Below are 18,298 nucleotides of genomic sequence, written 5' to 3'. Positions count from 1 at the left end.
TGACACGCCCCTTTGCCCAGAACCTAGCAGCTGGTCAGAGCAGGCCTAAAAAAATGGGAGAGTTTTCTATGTAAAAAGGCACCTGCAATCATAATGTATTCTGTGACCAACACGTATTGTACCAATGGCAGAACCTCATAAAATAATTGGGAAAATATATGACGAATGTCCGGAGAAAAATTCCAGTCTGATCCCGGGATCTTGCTCACGTTTGTTGGAGTCTCTGTCATTCTGAATTCTAATAAACGCTTTGCTTCAAACTTTGCTGAGTTACAGTGCTGTTTCAGACTTTGAGAATTGGTTGAAGACGTACAATATTTTAACCACGTCAGCATCAGGGAGGCCAAGACAGCATACAAGAGGAGGATTGAAGACCACTTCAGCAGCAACAATATACGGCAGGTGTGGCAAGGGTCCAACACATACCAACTACAGGTCCAGCAACTTAACTGCAGCTGACGGTGATGACTCGCTGGGTGAGGGACTAAACTGCTTCTTCACCCGCTTTGAAGTTGAGACACCGGATGTAACCACACCACTTCCACTAGACCCCAGTAGCCACACCCTCACAGTGCAGGCACAGGAAGTAAGGCATGTTCTGCGGGCAGTGAACCCAAGAAAAGCTGCTGGACCAGACGGTGTGACTGGGAGGGTGCTGAGGGACTGTGCAGACCAACTGGCTGGTGTGTTCACCATCATATTCAACCAGTCCCTATCCCAGTGCTTGATTCCACCCTGCCTGAAGTCCTCCACAATCATTCCTCTACCAAAAAAGACCACTGCAAGCACCCCTAACGACTACCGACCAGTGGCACTGACACCTATCATCATGAAGTGTTTTGAGAAACTGGTCCGGAGTAACATCACAACAAGCCTGCCACCCACTTTTGACCCCCACCAGTTTGCATACAGAGCAAACAGGGCTACAGAAGATGCCATTGCCACAGCTCTCCACACCACACTTACACACGTGGAACAGAGAGAATTACACCAGGCTGCTTACATTTACATTTATGCATTTAGCAGACGCTTTTATCCAAAGCGACTTCCAAGAGAGAGCTTTACAAAAGTGCATAGGTCACTGATCATAACAACGAGATAGCCCCAAACATTGCGAGCAGCCAAAACATGAAGCATATATTGTGAAAAAACAAATAAGTGCCAAAGGGAAGAACCATAAGAGCATGCAGTTAAACAAGTTGCAATTAAACAACATGAAACTCAAAAAGTGCAAGAGTGTACCTGTAGAAAAACAATCAACAGTTGAATATTTTACAGCGAGTACAATAATTTAAATTTGTTACAACTAACCAACAAGAGCAACAAGTCTTTCAATAAGAGTCATTGTGATCCTAGAGGAAACTAACATCAGGTCCAGCCAAGCATTCCTAAGTGCCGTTGTACTCCCGGAACAAGTGCGTCTTGAGCCTTTTCTTGAAGGTGGGGAGACAGTCCCTGATGGAGGTGGGGAGTTGATTCCACCATTGGGGGGCCAGACAGGAGAAGAGCTTGTGTTGGGACCGGGCGCTCTTGAGCGGTGGGACCACCAGACGGTTGTCAGAAGAAAACCGTAGGTGGCGGGTGGGGGTGTAAGGCTGGAGGAGAGACTTGATGTAGTCGGGTGCAGTCCCGTTCACCGCTCGGAAGGTCAGTACCAGAGTCTTGAATCTGATACGGGCCGTGATGGGAAGCCAGTGGAGGGAGATGAAGAGCGGGGTAACATGGGAGCGTCTGGGTAGATTGAAGACCAGACGGGCCGCTGCGTTCTGAATCCTCTGGAGAGGGCGGGTTGCGCATGCTGGGAGACCGGCGAGCAGCGAGTTGCAGTAGTCCAACTTTGAGAAGACAAGTGCTTGGACTAGCAGCTGGGTGGAATGCTCAGACAGGTATCTCCCGATCTTCCGGATGTTGTAAAGGGTGAATCTACATGACCGGGAGACCGCAGCAATGTGGGCTGTGAGGGAGAGCTCGTCATCCATGGTCACCCCGAGGTTCCTGGCAGAGGATGAAGGGGTCGCCATCGCCGATCCCAGGGTGATTGAGAGATCGTGGGAGAAGGAGGGTTTGGCCGGGATGATGAGGAGTTCTGTTTTGGCGAGGTTCAGCTGGAGGTGGTGCTCGGTCATCCAGGCGGAGATGTCTGTGAGGCAGGCCTCGATCCTAGCTGAGATCCCCGGATCAGTCGGGGGGAACGACAGGTACAGCTGCGTGTCGTCAGCATAGCAGTGGTAGGAGAAGCCATGGGAGGTGATGATTGGCCCAAGCGAGGTGGTGTAGAAGGAGAAGAGGAGGGGTCCAAGGACGGAGCCTTGTGGGACACCAGTGGAGAGCTGGCGGGGGCCTGACACTTTGCCTCCCCAGGAGACCTGGTAGGATCTTCCCGACAGGTAGGATGAGATCCACTGAAGTGCAGTGCCAGTGATGCCCATCTCAGAAAGTCTGGCCAGCAGGATTTGATGGTTAACCGTATCAAATGCTGCAGAAAGGTCCAGCAGAATGATGACGGATGACCTCGAAGCCGCTCTGGCAGACTGGAGGGCAGTGGTGACTGACAGGAGGGCAGTTTCTGTGGAGTGGCCAGTCTTGAAGCCCGATTGGTTGGGGTCAAGCAGGTTGTTCTGAGAGAGAAAGTTTGACAGTTGGTTAGATACAGTGCGTTCGATTGTTTTTGAAAAGAAGGGTAGCAGTGATACTGGTCTGTAGTTCTGGAGGACGGCTGGGTTAAGGGAGGGTTTTTTGAGTAGGGGGCTAACTCTGGCCTGTTTGAAGGCAGAGGGGAAAGTACAGGAAGTGAGAGAAGAGTTAAGGACATGGAGAATATAAGTTATAATGGAGGGAGAGATAGTTTGAAAGAGAGGGGAGGGGACTGGATCAAGGGGCCAGGTGGTGGGGCAATGAGAGAGAATGAGGTCAGAGATCTCTGCCACGGAAAGGGGAGAGAAAGAGTTTAGACATTTAGTTGGGTCAGTCATAGAAGGTGAGTGGGTAGGAAAGGTGGCAGCAACTTTTTTCTCAAAGAAGGAGGAGAAGTCGTCTGCTGTCGGGGAGGGTGGGGGAGGTGGTTTAAGAAGGGTGGAGAAGGTAGAGAAAAGTTTGTGAGGGTTTGAGGAAGAGTTAAGTAGTGTGTTTTAGCATCAGTTATGCGGGCAGAGAAGGATTTGAGGAGGGAGTGATACTTATCGAGGTCCAGACCGTCTTTGGACTTGCGCCATCTCCTCTCAGCTGCCCGAAGGATGGACCGTTCTTCACAAATCACATCCATGAGCCACGGGCAGGAGGGAGAAGATCGCGCAGGCCTGGTTGACAGGGGACAGAGAGTGTCAAGTGATGCAGTTAAAGTGGATAACAGGGTGTTGGTGGCAGTGTCAGTAGGGTGGCACATGAAACCGCAGTGACAAGATGTCCACACCCAGGCCAACACCTGAAGTCAGACCAAACGAGGACCCCCACAGCGCATGGCAACAGCTCAGCGGCAGAGGGGTCGTGCACTCAAGTCATCACAAGCGACACACACGTGAAGAACAACAGCAGCACTGGGTGAGAGATGGTGGAAGACTGGAGAGAAGATCCAACCTAAATGACCACCTAGAAGGGAGGGGAACAGAGGATCTAGACGATCCGATCCAGCAATGCCCACTGGTGGTAAAAGGACCTGGACAAGATCCCTTGTACGTGCCATGGTCGTTAATGGGCATGATCGGCCTGGCAGGGAGACTGCCTACACTCACTGATGGAGCTAACAAATGGATAACAGCACTGGAAGAGGGCACAGCAGGGGAGACGCTGGCTCTGGGAGATATAAAGGCTCTTCTGATGCACACGGCCGGAAAAAACAGATAACAGATAACAAAATGCATAACTGCCAAGAGCGGTGACCGGAAACCAAGTGGACAACGTAGGGTTCGGAGATCACCACAACCAAGTATGGGCAGAGCTAAGGAAACACTACCCAGAGAAGATGGATCCCTCCAAGCTAGATGGCGAAATGCTGAAAGACGACGAATGTCCATCTAAGGTTCTGCATGCTTTTCAACGCAGGTGGAGAAAAGAGACTGGGAGTGCCTGGAATACAAACAACACTACACAGAGACTGTTTATGCTGATGGTGATGAAGGCAATGCTTCAAGATGTACAAATTATCTAGACGGTGTGGTAGGCCTGATGAGAATGTACTGGCCATTGCTCTCAGGACACATAGTCATCACGTCGATAACTGCAGAAAAGAAAAACAGGAAGCGGAGGCCCAGGTTCCCGAGAACCTGACGCCCCTGTGATGTTCCAGCCACCACCCCACCTCCTGCTCCACCAGAACCAGTGCAGGCAGCACCAGTCAACCCCCCAACTACCGCCCTGCCACCAATCCAAGTGCATGGTGGCCCCTCAGATGACAACCACCAATCCTGGAGGGGAAAAGGTGGACCTATGCAATGTGGAGGGAGACCCCGTGGGGGGGAGATGAGGCCCACCCCCACAGCAGGACAGAAGAGCGTAGTCCAACCCCAATCTGACTGACAATCAGCAAACGTGGGTGTGCTGGGGATGTAAACAACAAGGACACTTCAAAAGAGACTGTCCATCAAACCCGTTCTTTGGGCCAGCTGCAGGCTGGCAGTGGAGGTGCCCAGAGGAGCCTGAGGGGGAAAAGATGTCACCAATAATCTCACTACCACCACAAAAAAAATGGAAGAAAAGGGTTCAATCTCCCCCTCTCAAGTTCATCCATCCGAACTGTAGGCTTTTCTGGGAAAACACAAGTGATACCCCTTACAGAGCCACTCACAATGCAAATGGAAGGAAAAACTATTGTAGCACCTCTACTGTACTCAGCACACACTCCCATCAATCTATTAGGAAGAGACATTCTATGCATATTAAAAGCCAATATAGTGTGTACCCAAAGCGGCCTGCAAGTGCAGTTTCAAGAAGATCCCTCAGCAAATCAGATGATGCCAGTGACGGTTCAAAATAAACTACAATATGTCTTAAGTCCACTAATGAATGTAACAACACAAGATCCCCACAGCCAGACACCACCACTAGCGTACTGGCTACAATTGGCACCGCAAGAATCTTCACTGACCCAATCATGGGAAGAATGGGAGCCATGGATCCAAGCATTAGTAGGGAAACCAAGACCACAACAGATGCCACTGCAATCTTCTTTATGACGAACATCAAGGTCACACGGACTATGCCGACTGTTGGATAGGGTTGATAAAAAATTAAAAAATAAAACTGTCCTCTATCATCAACCAGGATATCTTTGTAGGCCCAGAAGGAGCTGCCACAGCTATAACACTCCCACCAGAATAAAAAGAATGGTATCAAATACAGGATTCTGCCCCTACGTTACATTAATGACAACTGAAGGACATAGATCTTATGAATTAGGACCAATGATAAAAGTAGCTTTACAGGTATTAGAATGGAAGCCCACAAAATAATACACATATCCCCTGACACTTTATTATAGAATTTCAGGAAAATTACAACGTAGGGACAGCTGAGACAGTGGTAGTGAATATAAAAACACCAACAAAACTATGTAAATGTAAAAATGTGATGTCTACTCTGAGCATGAATATTTGTTAGGACAGGTACCCCCAATGTTACGGTACCCTACCAGAGACAGTACCCACTCCGACACCACGCTATAGATGGGATTAGACCCACTATTAAGGGTCTAGTGAATGCAGGAGTCCTGATAGAAACAGAAAGCTCCTGTAATAAACCCATCTTTCCAATAAAGAAGCCACACTCTAATGATTATCGATTGGTACATGATCTGCGGGCTATTAACTCCACTGGAGACTTTCCAAAGGCGATTGTTCTAATGCACACATATTACTTTCCAACATTCCGCCAGGCACAAAATGGTTAACAGTTGTTGACCTGTGCTCTGCATTTTTATGTTTCAGCACATCCAGACTCACGATACCTGTTTGCTTTCACCTTTGAAGGTAAACACAGTACTTAAACTCTATTACCCCAGGGATTTTTGGACAGCCCAGCTGTGTTTGATCAATGTTGGCCCAGGACCTGCAGGTTACCAGTACCGTTATCCAGTAGGCTACAAGTTACAGTTTTGTCAGACAACAGTTGATTATCTGGGCAGGCAGCTTAGTGGGGATAAGAGACAGATAGCCCTGTCACGGATAGTCACCATAGCCAATGCTCCGAAACAGTAGGGCAAATGCTTACCTTACTGGGAATGGCGGGATACAGCAGACCATGGATTTGTGATTATGCCCTCAAATCAGCACCTTTACGAGCCCATACTAGGGCTGCAGGGCAGGCAAGTAATGCTGCTACATTGCAGTGGACCGAAGAGGTGGAGGGAGCTTTTTTAGCTCTCAAAGGTAACATGCAATCCGCCCCCGCCCTTGGCAATCCCGATTAATCGAAACCATTTCATCTATATGTTGCGGAACGATCTGGATATGCTACTGCTGTATTGTTGACAGACACGCCCATGGGGAAAAAACGTTAACCTATCACATTTACATTTTACATTTACATTTAGTCATTTAGTCTATCACAGTACATAACTAGATAATGTAGAGGCAAGACTTCCACCCTGCTATCAGGGACTGGCAGCCGCTGTTTTTGCTTTCAAACAAGCATCATCACTGACAATGGGACATCCACTAACTTTCTACACATCCCATCAACTATATGCCTTACTCACAAGCCCACGATTTGTTTTAACAATGGCCAGAAGGACTGGCTACAAGGTGATACTGTCTGCTCCAGAACTAACCATTCAAAGGTGTGGCACGGTGAACCCAGCAACTACCACACACCTGTGTTCATGTAACTTTGCTATTAGGGATGCGCATGGTGGTCACCATTACGCCAGGGGGGTGATTATAGGTCACCTTCAAGTCGTACGGGGGTCATCATATTTAGCAGCCACAGTTGATAGTGTTACGCGAATGCAAAGTATGTGCACATTATAATGTTAGGAAAGCATTTTCTGCTCCCATTTCACCCATTCCAACAGCAGACGAACCATTTAGGCATCTGATGATAGACTATGTAGACAATATGCAACGTATAGGAAGACTGAGATACATCTTGGTAGTGATCTGTCAGTTCAGTAGATGGGTAGAGGCAGTGCCAACTGCAGGTCCATATTCCCGATCAGTAGCAAAATTCCTGTGCAGGGAGGTCTTTCCAAGATTCGGGTACCAACTGCCAAACATTTTTGTCACCGCATGAGATGGCTGCTGGAAGGCCCCTTCCAGCACCTAATTTAGAAGGACCCATCGAGGGTCCTCCCCACGAAAAATTTGAAAGGGAGCTGCATAGCTACCTACTGCTCTTAACACAGATACGTAAGGTAGTGTTTTCAACACGTGAAAGGTGTCACCAAGGAAAGGGAAGCAGAGATTCCAGAGAACCTGCAGATGGTTGCACCTGGAGATTGGGTCTACGTGAAGATGAAAATGGAAGACGATCCCAACCGGCTGAATGACCAACAACCCAGACCGCCGGCAGAGACCCATCTCTACCAGCCCTACTGGTCCAAGCCCCGGTGTGGCCACCACCTTTCAGTTCAACAGGACCATCACACCGAATACAGCGGCTCGATGACCCAGGAACCACCAGGCTACGATCCAATGACCAACCACCACCTCCAGGAGTCCAGACCATGGAAGTTGAAGCAGAGGATCCAACGGGAGGAGAATCCCAGATGGAGACACGGATGAAGACACGACAAGCTGCTCACCGGACCGTGGACCACTGAGACCACACGGCGGATTGGGGACGTGTCACTGGCTAAGTTTAAGAGCCTCCAGAGACGAGTGTCCAAGAAGATATCACAACATTTCAATATTGCAAGAAGGAGAGGACGGGCACTTCAATGGTGGAGGCGTTGCTACAAGAAAAAGCGTCAGAGATGAGGTGATGGCATTTCAGCACCGGAACCAGGTGCTGTCTCGTGAGAATGAGAGGCTGAAGATGACGATGGATGGCTTGCAGCGGCATTGGGGAAACTATCAACGCATGTACCCACTGAGCCCGCCATTACAAGATTATTACACCTAAAAATAGTTGTACTCGTTCTCCATCACCATTAAGTATAAGTCACAAAGTTTCACATTAACACACCGTTATTATGTATTGGATGGAGCACTACCTCACGGTCTCAATTCAGTCAAATTCAAATGTATGCCTTCTCCATGTTCCTGTTCCCTTTTTTGTTTTGTTGTCACCATATTGTATTTGTTTTGTTTTGCTGTCATTGCAGCATTTATGTATTGATGTCATTGTTCGTTTTGTTTGTCTTGTATACTGTTCAGAGATGCCCTTAAAGTTTAGGCCCTCAGCACAGGGATGCAGTGTTATGTGGGATGGGTAGAGGTGTCATTGTTAACTGCAACTTACTTCTGCAGGGTGCAGCAATGATGCATGACCCTGTTGCTTACTAGCCCATCATATGACCAACAGTCCTTGTGTGAGAGATATTTGCAGTCATAATGGAACGTAACAAATACTTATGCTAATAAAACGGACCAATTTTAATATGAGTATTAGGACCTCAGTGCTAAGCTTCTCAGTGTGGATGGTGGAAGAGCAGGAATGTACAGTATGACAGCTAGCGATGACTCAGTTTGTCTTATATACTTAGGTAGTGATAGGAACAGGCGTTCATGTCGCATTATGAGCATAGTTTACCCTGATGACTCGCGCTGTGTGTCACTGGGGCTACGAGGAGTTTCTAGTTACCCCAAACCCTTTTACTTAACACCCCGCTATGCGTTGCAATAAGTTGATAGCTTAATCGAGTTTTGGAAAGTAGGAAAGTCCACCAGGCCACCACGGTTTAGCTTCGCACATGATGACATTTATGTATAATATTGAAATTAATAATACCCTGTTCTGTATTTTTGATGGTTCTACTGTCGCAATGCACACTTGGGAAGTGTATGATTTTGTTGCCTAAGGTGTTTTTGAAAGTTTTTGTATTCTATCAGAACTTATGTTCGTCCAGTATTGTTTCTGTTGAATAATTCCAGTAGGGGTTGTGATGGGACATTGTAAGTCCCACAGGGGGGAATGTTGTGGGAAAAACATCATACTGTTGTAATTATGAAGATGGGTAATGATTATGGATTTAATGAAACTTGTAGCCTGTGTTCTGCTCCTCTCTCTCACCAACCATCTCTGGAGGAGGGGATCCCTCTCTGAACTGCTCCTCCCAAGGTTTCTTCCATTTTTTCTCCTGTTGAGAGTTTTTCTGGGAGTTTTTCCTTGTCTTCCTTGAGGGTTTAGGTTGGTTGAGGGGCAGTTCTATGGGCGTATGTGAAGCCCTCTGTGACATGCTTGCGTGTAAAAAGGGCTATACAAATACATTTGATTTGATTAATCACTTTTACATTTACATTACATTTAGTCATTTAGCAGACGCTCTTATCCAGAGCGACTTACAGTAAGTACAGGGACATTCCCCCGAGGCAAGTAGGGTGAAGTGCCTTGCCCAAGGACACAACATAATTTTACACGGCCGGGAATTGAACTGGCAACCTTCAGATTACTAGCCCGATTCCCTAACCGCTCAGCCATCTGACTCCCAACTTTTCTAGTACATGCTATATTATTGGAAACCAGATGCAAAGCTGTTGACTAATTATTGTTATCCATAGACAATGGTAGAAGAAATAAAGCCCAAAATATGAAGATCTGGATAATTAGGGGAGGAGTGGGGGAGAAGAATATGTGTGTGCTTCCATAAAGAACCAGGAAGCCCAGCTATAACTTATGAGACATATTTGTGGCCTTACGCCCAGGAGCCTAGTGCAGCTGGCTGTTAAAGGTCAGAGTGGGCTTCAATTGGGAGAATTGTCTATGAAGGAAAGTACCTGGATTTTGAATCCCCTAGAACAAGGGACTAGTTGGGTAAGAATGCATAATGTATATGTAACCAAGTATTGTACCATATTACCATACAATGGGAAGAAGACTATAAAAGTGAAATGTCCGGAGAAAACTTCAGTCTGATCCCCGGGATCTTTCTCACGTTTGTTGGAATCTCTGTCACTCTGAATTCCAATACAACACTTTGCGTCAAACTTTGCTGAGTTCCAGTGCTGTTTTTTAAATTTTGATATTGATTGAAGACGTAGAAGATATTCACAACAGACTGATTAACTAATTCAGTAGATACTACCATAATTTTTAAATTAACCTCAGCCTACCATTGAGTAGTTCTCTTAGTGACTGTTGCTGTTAGACTTACAATATGTTAGGCTATGGTAGATGATGGTCTATTTCCCTGTTATCTAACTAAAAAGGCTATGATCGTTTTCTGTTGCACGAATCGGATGGCAGACATCAGCTTTTGACGGTGAAATGGATAGCGCGCTGTAGTCTAGCGCTACTCAGCTAGGCATTCACTCAAGTAAATTCGCGTTGAAGATTAAACCAAGGTTGTACATCAATCATCCATCAGCAATAGCCTACAACTATCTTTTGCTTTTCCTATTTCTTCCCGAAGCAGAGTTGAAGAGCAAGCAGGGTTGGTATCAGAAAGGTAAATGTTGGATGAATCATAATTTAGGGCAGGGGTACTCAATTAGAAACCCAAAAGGTCCCCTCACCAAATTTCCATTCAGTCCAGGGTCCGGAACAGTGATGGTTTATTTTTCTGGCCCTTACCTCAGAGTTCTGGGGGTAATTATTTTGTGTCCATGCTTTGTGACGTTTTACATTACCACTATTGACAAGGCGGGCAACTGTCTCATCAGGGGCGCCGTATAGGGGGGAAAAGTTAGGACGATTCTAAGGGCCCCTGACTGACAGGGGCCCCAAAAAATAGGCAAATAGTAATATAAAATTATATTATATAAACCATCATCGAGTATATAATACATTTAAAATATAATAATACAATGAATGATCTCTTTGTTTTTATTTGTGTTTGGCAATAAAGGTTAAATATCCCTATTGACCAAAAAGTAAACATCCATATTGACCGACCATCCCCCTGTATCTGCATGAAATGGTTTGATCCTGCCTTAGCGCACTTATCGGTGACGGTGTTTAGTTGCAGTCAGTAGATGCGCTAGTCGCTAGAATGTCGGGCCGCAAACACAAATCAGGGTTTCGGAAAAGATCAGAGAAAAAAGAAAGAGAGGATAGACAAAAGAGAGGGTTTCAATCAGTAACCCAGTTTTTTTTTACCAAGAAAGGTGGGTAGCCAATCTGTGAGTGGTATTAACCTGTTGGTTTAATGTCCATATAAGCTATCTAGCTACCCAGCTAACAAGGGACGTCCTGGGGACGTCATTTTGTTAGCTGGGTACAGTGTTAGCCTACATTTCATCAACATTTAATCAGTGCAGGGAAACATTTAGCAAGATATTCAAATTAAATCATTGTCCCGACTCCCTGCCCCTTTTAACAGACTTAACAACAGATGAGTCAGCAGCACCCCAGTCTCCCCATTAGTATCGAACTCCAAGAAGCAATCCATTAACTAGAGAGGGTACAATTTCTGGGGAAATTGTAGGGTGTGCTTGCTTGCATCGGTTGCAGATGGGTCCGTTTATTAACTGTAATTTTTACAACTGATATTTCTGTATATTTTATATAAAAATGCCTACTTATTATTTATGAAGATTGCATAGATTTAAAAGCATAGCCTACATTTGTTGCTGCTCATGTACAATTCAAAATACAAAAAGTGAAGTGTAGCATGTCCCTGTACTTACTGTAAGTCGCTCTGGATACGGGCGTCTGCTAAATGACTAAATGTTATGTAGAATGAACCTAACCTATATGACTTAAACGTCACCTAAAGTTTTTCCCTTCTACAGTAGTGATATTTTCAAGCATTTAGCCCACTCATATTGCATTCATTTATTAAGAACCACCTTTGAAACAAGCTATTCTAAGTAACAACGTTGTCACCGGCAGTATTAGATAGAATAGCTATTGAAACAGTACCATCTGCTAACTGAAAATATGCCCCCAAAAAACGTAAATAAGCTTGACATTTATTTAGGGGAAAATGGCTCATTCAAAATAAGTTTGCTGGAAGCGATCATTGTCAGTAACAATGCCAAATACGACCATTTGATCTTAGACTAGAGCCCTGCACGGTGGAGAAGCTGACCTCGGTAAATTGTGCTAAGCTAGCCTAGCTCAGTAGCTGCTGTTGCTAGCCAAACTTAAGGGGATTGTTTGAATGCGCCGGAAATAAAAAATGTTTCTTTTGACATCAAGTTTAGGCTGTGGCATTGAAGACAGCGACACACCACACAATCTTGAGTTTAAATACATTATTTAATGTGAAATTACTTACTGTACATGCAAGTCTTGAATTACTTAAATGTATGATGCTGCCAGTAGCCTACTGTGCGCAACAGTCTTACTACATCTATGCACGTTGTAGTTATGCGTCGTTGCTAAAGTGTGCTGACGTTGTGACGTTGGGCTTGCACTGATGACAAAAGGGGGGGAGGGGGCACTTAGAATTTTTGCCATGGGGCCCGAAATTCCTGGCGGCGCCCCTGTGTCTCATTGCAGATTAAACTCATCGGTTTTGTGCTCCCCACCGGCAGCACAAATGCATACTTGTCTGAAATTAGCGATTTTTGGAATCAACTTTTCGCTTATTGTCAGGTTAAAAGCACGCCATGTCTTTCGCCAAGGAAGAAACAGGTACCGTTAGCAAATCGATTAGCCTGCGTTGTTGCGAATGACACACACAACCTGCATGACCCACAGGTTGCGGTCAACGTTGAGTGAGTGAGTTGTCATGGTGATGACAGTATTACAGCTCCTGATTGGACCTTTGGACTGGACACGGAAGATAGAAACCAAATGAACAAAAAGATGTGCCGGTTAAAATGGAAACATTCCATCAAAATGAATGAATTCCATAATAATATATCGGTTATAGGTCCGGGTCCGGATAGGGAACCGCCTGGGTCCGGACCCGGACCGCGGTCCGCCAATTAGTGACCCCTGATTTAGGGGATCATTAAGATTTCCTCTTAGCCGTTTTAATATTGGTTGTTTACTTGCACATTCTTCCAGTCACTCTGCAATTTAACAGAACCACTTTTTTTTTACATTGAACACTAGGGACCTGACAGAGCAAAGCAGGAGAAGTGACTGCAAGGAGAGGGAGCCCAAAGACAGGCAGGAGCATCCAGTCCAGACAGAAATAAGGCAGGCAGTTGCTTTCAGAGACAGACTGAGGGAGAGACAGAAAGTTTTCACATGAAATATGTTCTTCAGTTGGACAAATATGATTCCAATAGGTACATTAGTAAACTGAAGCTCTTGTTTGAAGATCAGATTTGTGCTGAAAAGAAAAACACTTACCCTAATAAATGTTTATTGAATGTTGCAAAAATCTTTGTGTACCTCTATGCTCCAAGAATGAATAATACCTTACTAGTTATGTTAGGAAAGGTGCTGTTTATCCAGTTGTGGTTTAGGCAAGTTCTAGGTACGGCATTAAGGGGGGAAGAACATGACAATGAAACCAAGTAAAATTGTATACAAAGATAATGGACATTTATTAAAGATGTACATACATATTTCTCTTATAACTAGGGATGCACCGATACCGATACGAGTATCGGGCCGATACTTAGTTAAAATACTCGTACTCGTATTTGTTTTCAATTGCCGATACCAAGAACCGATACCACTCAACAGTATTTCACTACAACAAACTGGTCGCGCTATGCGGACAAAAAATTTGATTTGTTGTCCTACCTGACTTCAACGTCTAGGGGGAGACGATGAGCCGGAAACTTGGAGATTCGGTCAAAAAGCTTGTGTGCGCGAAAGTAAGTAGGCTACAAACGGAAGAGTAGCCATGTCAGCGATTTGGGATCATTTTAGGATAAATGACGATGACAGGAGTAAGGCACAGTGTAAAATCTGCACTGCTACGGTGTCGAGGGGAGGAAAGGAAAGTGCTTCGTTTAACACAAGCAATTTGATAAAACATCTGAAGATGCACCATAGTGCTAAGCAGAGGCGTTGTTAGACATAAAACTCTACTGGGGCACAGGCCCCTATTCCTTTTTTCCATATATAGAAACTCCCCTTGCTTAACCTTTAGATGCGTGAGTTCTAAATATTTCCGACGCTCCCACCATAGTGAGTTATTTTTCCGAAACGGAAGCTAGCTAGCTTTAGTTAGCTTCCGTTACCTAGCAACCTAGCATAATACTCGTAGCAATGCTACTACCTGCTAGTGTTACTTGTTAGCCTCCTCATTGTAAATTTTGAAGCCATACTATAGCGCTTGTCATGTAGTTTTTGTCTATTGGAAAATAGTAAGTTGGAATGTTCAAAATCGCACATGTGCGACGTTACTCAGTGAGACCCGCATTCGAACAATCACATATGTGCGATGCTACTCCTTAACGGGTTAACTAACTATACAACAGTTCAACGACACAAGTTTGATATCAGCTTTGTCAGGGACATCAATAGTTAATGCGAGCGAGCATGTTTTAGTCAAAATAAGATGATCGGTAGGTCTATCATTTCGAAACGATCTTTAGTTTTGTAATGTTTTCTTAGCCTACCTCAATTCTGACTTGTGTGCCAAGTCCGACACCTGGACTTCTGTGTGCGTCCTGCAGTGGCTATTTGGCAAGCTCAGATGAGCGCGCTGACATGGAATTCTGCGTGCATCGGTTTGTGTTTTCGGTTAAACACTTTTACAAGCGTTGATTGGGATACTGTGTAATTTTTTTTATGCTAAATATCTAAATGAATGCACTGACTAATAAAGAAAATTGTTAAAACTCAAACTTTAGATTTTACTGGGGCACAGCAGATTTATACTGGGGCACGTGCCCCAGTAAAAAGGGTCTAACGACGCCCCTGGTGCTAAATACAAAGAGTTCACTAATGCTAGTGGCGCAAGACCGAAGCAACCAACCTTAACTGAGGTCTTGAAAAAGAGAGAAAATGTCCAAAGACAACTCAAGGGCCATAAAAATAACAGAGGCACTTACTCACTTTATAGTGCTCGATGTCCCAGCCACTTTCGGTTGTTGATAATCTTGGATTTTGCCGTCTTCTCGATGTGCTAGAGCCGAGGTATGAAATGCCTAGTCGCCCCTACATCACAGATGTGATGTTGCCAAAGGTGTATGATAAAGTGAAAAATCACGTTAGGGCCTTGGGGCGTTATGCTACGGCAATTAGCTTCACAACTGACATATGGACTAGCAGTGTTTGTCCAATGTCTCCTCAGTTTGACTGCTCAGTGGATAGATGAAGCGTTTACTCTTCACCACATCACCTTGCACGCAAAACCATTTCGGGGCTTTCACACTGGCCAAGCTATAGCTAATATATTCGAAGACATGCTACAAACTTGGGGTATCCCAAAAAGCTCCGTCCATGTTGTGCTCCGAGATAATGCACGAAACATGATTAAGGCCATGACTGATGCTGTTCTCCCTAGCCTGCCGTGTGCTGCGCACACTCTTCAGCTGGTGGTTCACGAGGGCCTCCTCTCGCAGAGAAGCGTTTACATGATCCAGTCCCTGGTCGAACAGAAACGGGCGCTAGGAATATATGCGTCTGAATACGATCTCCCTGACAATCTCATAACTAGCCAGTGGACACTGTTGGAGAAGACGGCATCTGTTCTGGGTCCATCTGAGGAGTTGACGCGAAAAGTCAGCTCTTCAGATGCTATGGCAGCAGACCTAATTCCCGCGATTACTGTGCTGCGGAGATTTCTGTCTAGAGAGACAGAGGAGGACCACGGCATCAAAACTATGAAGGGGACCTTGTCTGCTGCTGTCATGAAGCGATTTTGCGATGTGGAATGAAACCCGCTCTACAGCCTAGCAACTCTCCTCGATCCAAGGTAGGCCTACGTACGCGTGTGTGTGTGTGCGCGTACAGAGCAGTGAACGCTAGGATTCCATGCAAGTTGCTTCTTGGCTGGGATTTTTTGGTGGAATTCCTAAATGGCCACACAATGACCCTAAATGTCTGTTTTAGATATAAAAGTGTGTTTTTCTCTAACACCAAACCTGCTGCAAGTGCCAAGGAGATGCTGTTGATCGAGCTGCAGAGGCTGACTGCAGAAGAGGACCAGCAAGAAGATCACAGCCAACCACCTACCAGAAAACCACGCAGGGACCAGGCCAGCAGCAGTTTAGACTGCATATTTGATGAAATTGCAAATGAGCAAGCATCAGTAGCACTAACCCCAGCTGCTGTAGGGGTTACTGCACAATTAGAGACATACCTTGGGGAGGCCCCAATGGCCCGTGAGGACAAGCCACTGCAATACTGGGAGGTTAACAAAGCGCGGTTGCCTTCTCTGGCCAAAATGGCATGCAGATACCCATCAGCACCGTGCAGTAGTGTTGAGAGCGAACGGCTGTTTAGCTCAGTATCACATATTGTGAATGAAGGCAGAAACAGGCTAACACCTGATCATGCAGAGATGATTCTGTTCATCAAAAAAAATCTGCCTCTCACTTTCCCCCAAAATGCATAGCCTAGTTCAGAGGTGGCAACATTGTGTGATAGTCATTTGACACACAAAGAGAGAGAGAGGTAGAGAGAAAGACTAATAGTGCCACATAGGTTAATTATAGATTGTTTGTGTACTTGAGCAGGAGACTCTTTTGATCCTTTTGTAACTGAAATGTAATGTACATGTGCTAATGTGCTAATCCAGTAATAGTTCTGTTCACTTTGTTAAGTAGACTGTGTTGTTAACCATGCAGCAAATTGAATTGCCTTTATCTGGTTATAGCATTTTGTCTAATGTGATGACATTGTCTCTTTAAAGGCTTTTTTTGTTGTCAAAACCAGAAAGCTCAGTAAATTTTTGGCTTGGGATAGGCTTCTGTTAATTTTGTACTATAGGCTTGACATAATCTGCAGAGGATAAAATAAAATCTGCCTCAAAATTAATTGCACTTTCATGGAGACCAAATCTAAGAAGTATCGGTATCGGTACTCGTATCGGCAAGTACACAAATAAAAATACTCATACTCGTATCGGTTTGAAAAAAAGTGGTATCGGTGCATCCCTACTTATATCCCTACTTATAACAATAAGATGAATACAATAATAAATAAAATAATCCAAAAATAAATCAGTGAAGTACACAACAAAGTTAAGGAGCAAAGGGTTTTGATTCAAAGATCTTTTCACAAGACTAATCACAAGAGATTCTAGCTTATCAATTTGTTAAAGAGTGAGAGGAAAGTAATCAAAGTCCAGTATCAGTATTATTTCATAAGTGTATGTCTACGATTACTTAGAGCACATCAGACGGTCTATATGTCACTGGAGAAAGGAACAAGGGTCAGAGGGAGCGTGTTTTTCAGAATTCTAAAGATCTTGATCCGTTCAATAGCTCACTCCACATGAATACGCAATGCTGAAAGTTGGTGGACCCTCTCAACATCACACCGAGGTAGCTGCTTTCTCCCCTTCAAGAATGGAAGCATGACCAGTGTGGCACCAAGTCTTGCCAGATTGACAGAAAACCTCTATCTGCCTCTATCCGCCTGGATTAATCTTCATGTAAAAGCCAGACTTACCACTGATCTCTTTATCTGATATCCTCCCTTCCCACATTTTGGAAATAAATGATGTCGAGCCATAGGGCGTGATACCCATTAGATCCTTAAGATTATTATAGTGTTTATAATTTGACCAAGTCTGGTCTCTAACCCTGAGATTGAATGGCAGTCAATGATAACTACGCATTTCTTAAACCTCTTCTTGAACTTCTGTGGCATGTTTGTCCGAAGAACCTCTGCAGATGGCCAGGAGATAAAAAAAATTGGAGACGCTTTGCAAGGACAGGTATGACTTTGTTGATAACATTTGAAATACATGCAGAGGACACACTGAACCGGAAACAAAGGTCTAAATGGGAAAGTCTGTCGGAGCTTCATCAAAGTTAAAAGAAGTTGATTCTCCTTGGAGATAACCTTTATTTCTGAAATAAGCAGTGCAATTAAGTTTAAAATCCAAATAAACGCAGCAAAAGATGGCAGTCCAAAATAAAGTGAAAATAATTTCTGTTTACGCTTAATTTGACTAGCTGCATCATTCTCTGTGACAATTAAATGTTCTGAAGAGATGGACAATTTTGACAGCTTGTCTTTGTAAGTCTCTCTAAACGCAACTTATGTACCTCTTGCTGTAGCATTTCACACAGATGACATTGTCCCCCATTGTCTTGGTTGTCATTCTTCCTGGTTGTCTTCTATGTCAGGAACAATCTCTGGTTCTGGTCCTGGTCCAGCTACAGAATAAAGCTGTCTCTTT

This window comes from Osmerus eperlanus, chromosome 26 (assembly GCF_963692335.1).
Source record: "Osmerus eperlanus chromosome 26, fOsmEpe2.1, whole genome shotgun sequence".
Taxonomy (NCBI): Eukaryota; Metazoa; Chordata; class Actinopteri; order Osmeriformes; family Osmeridae; genus Osmerus; species Osmerus eperlanus.
This window is presented reverse-complemented; position numbering follows the sequence as displayed.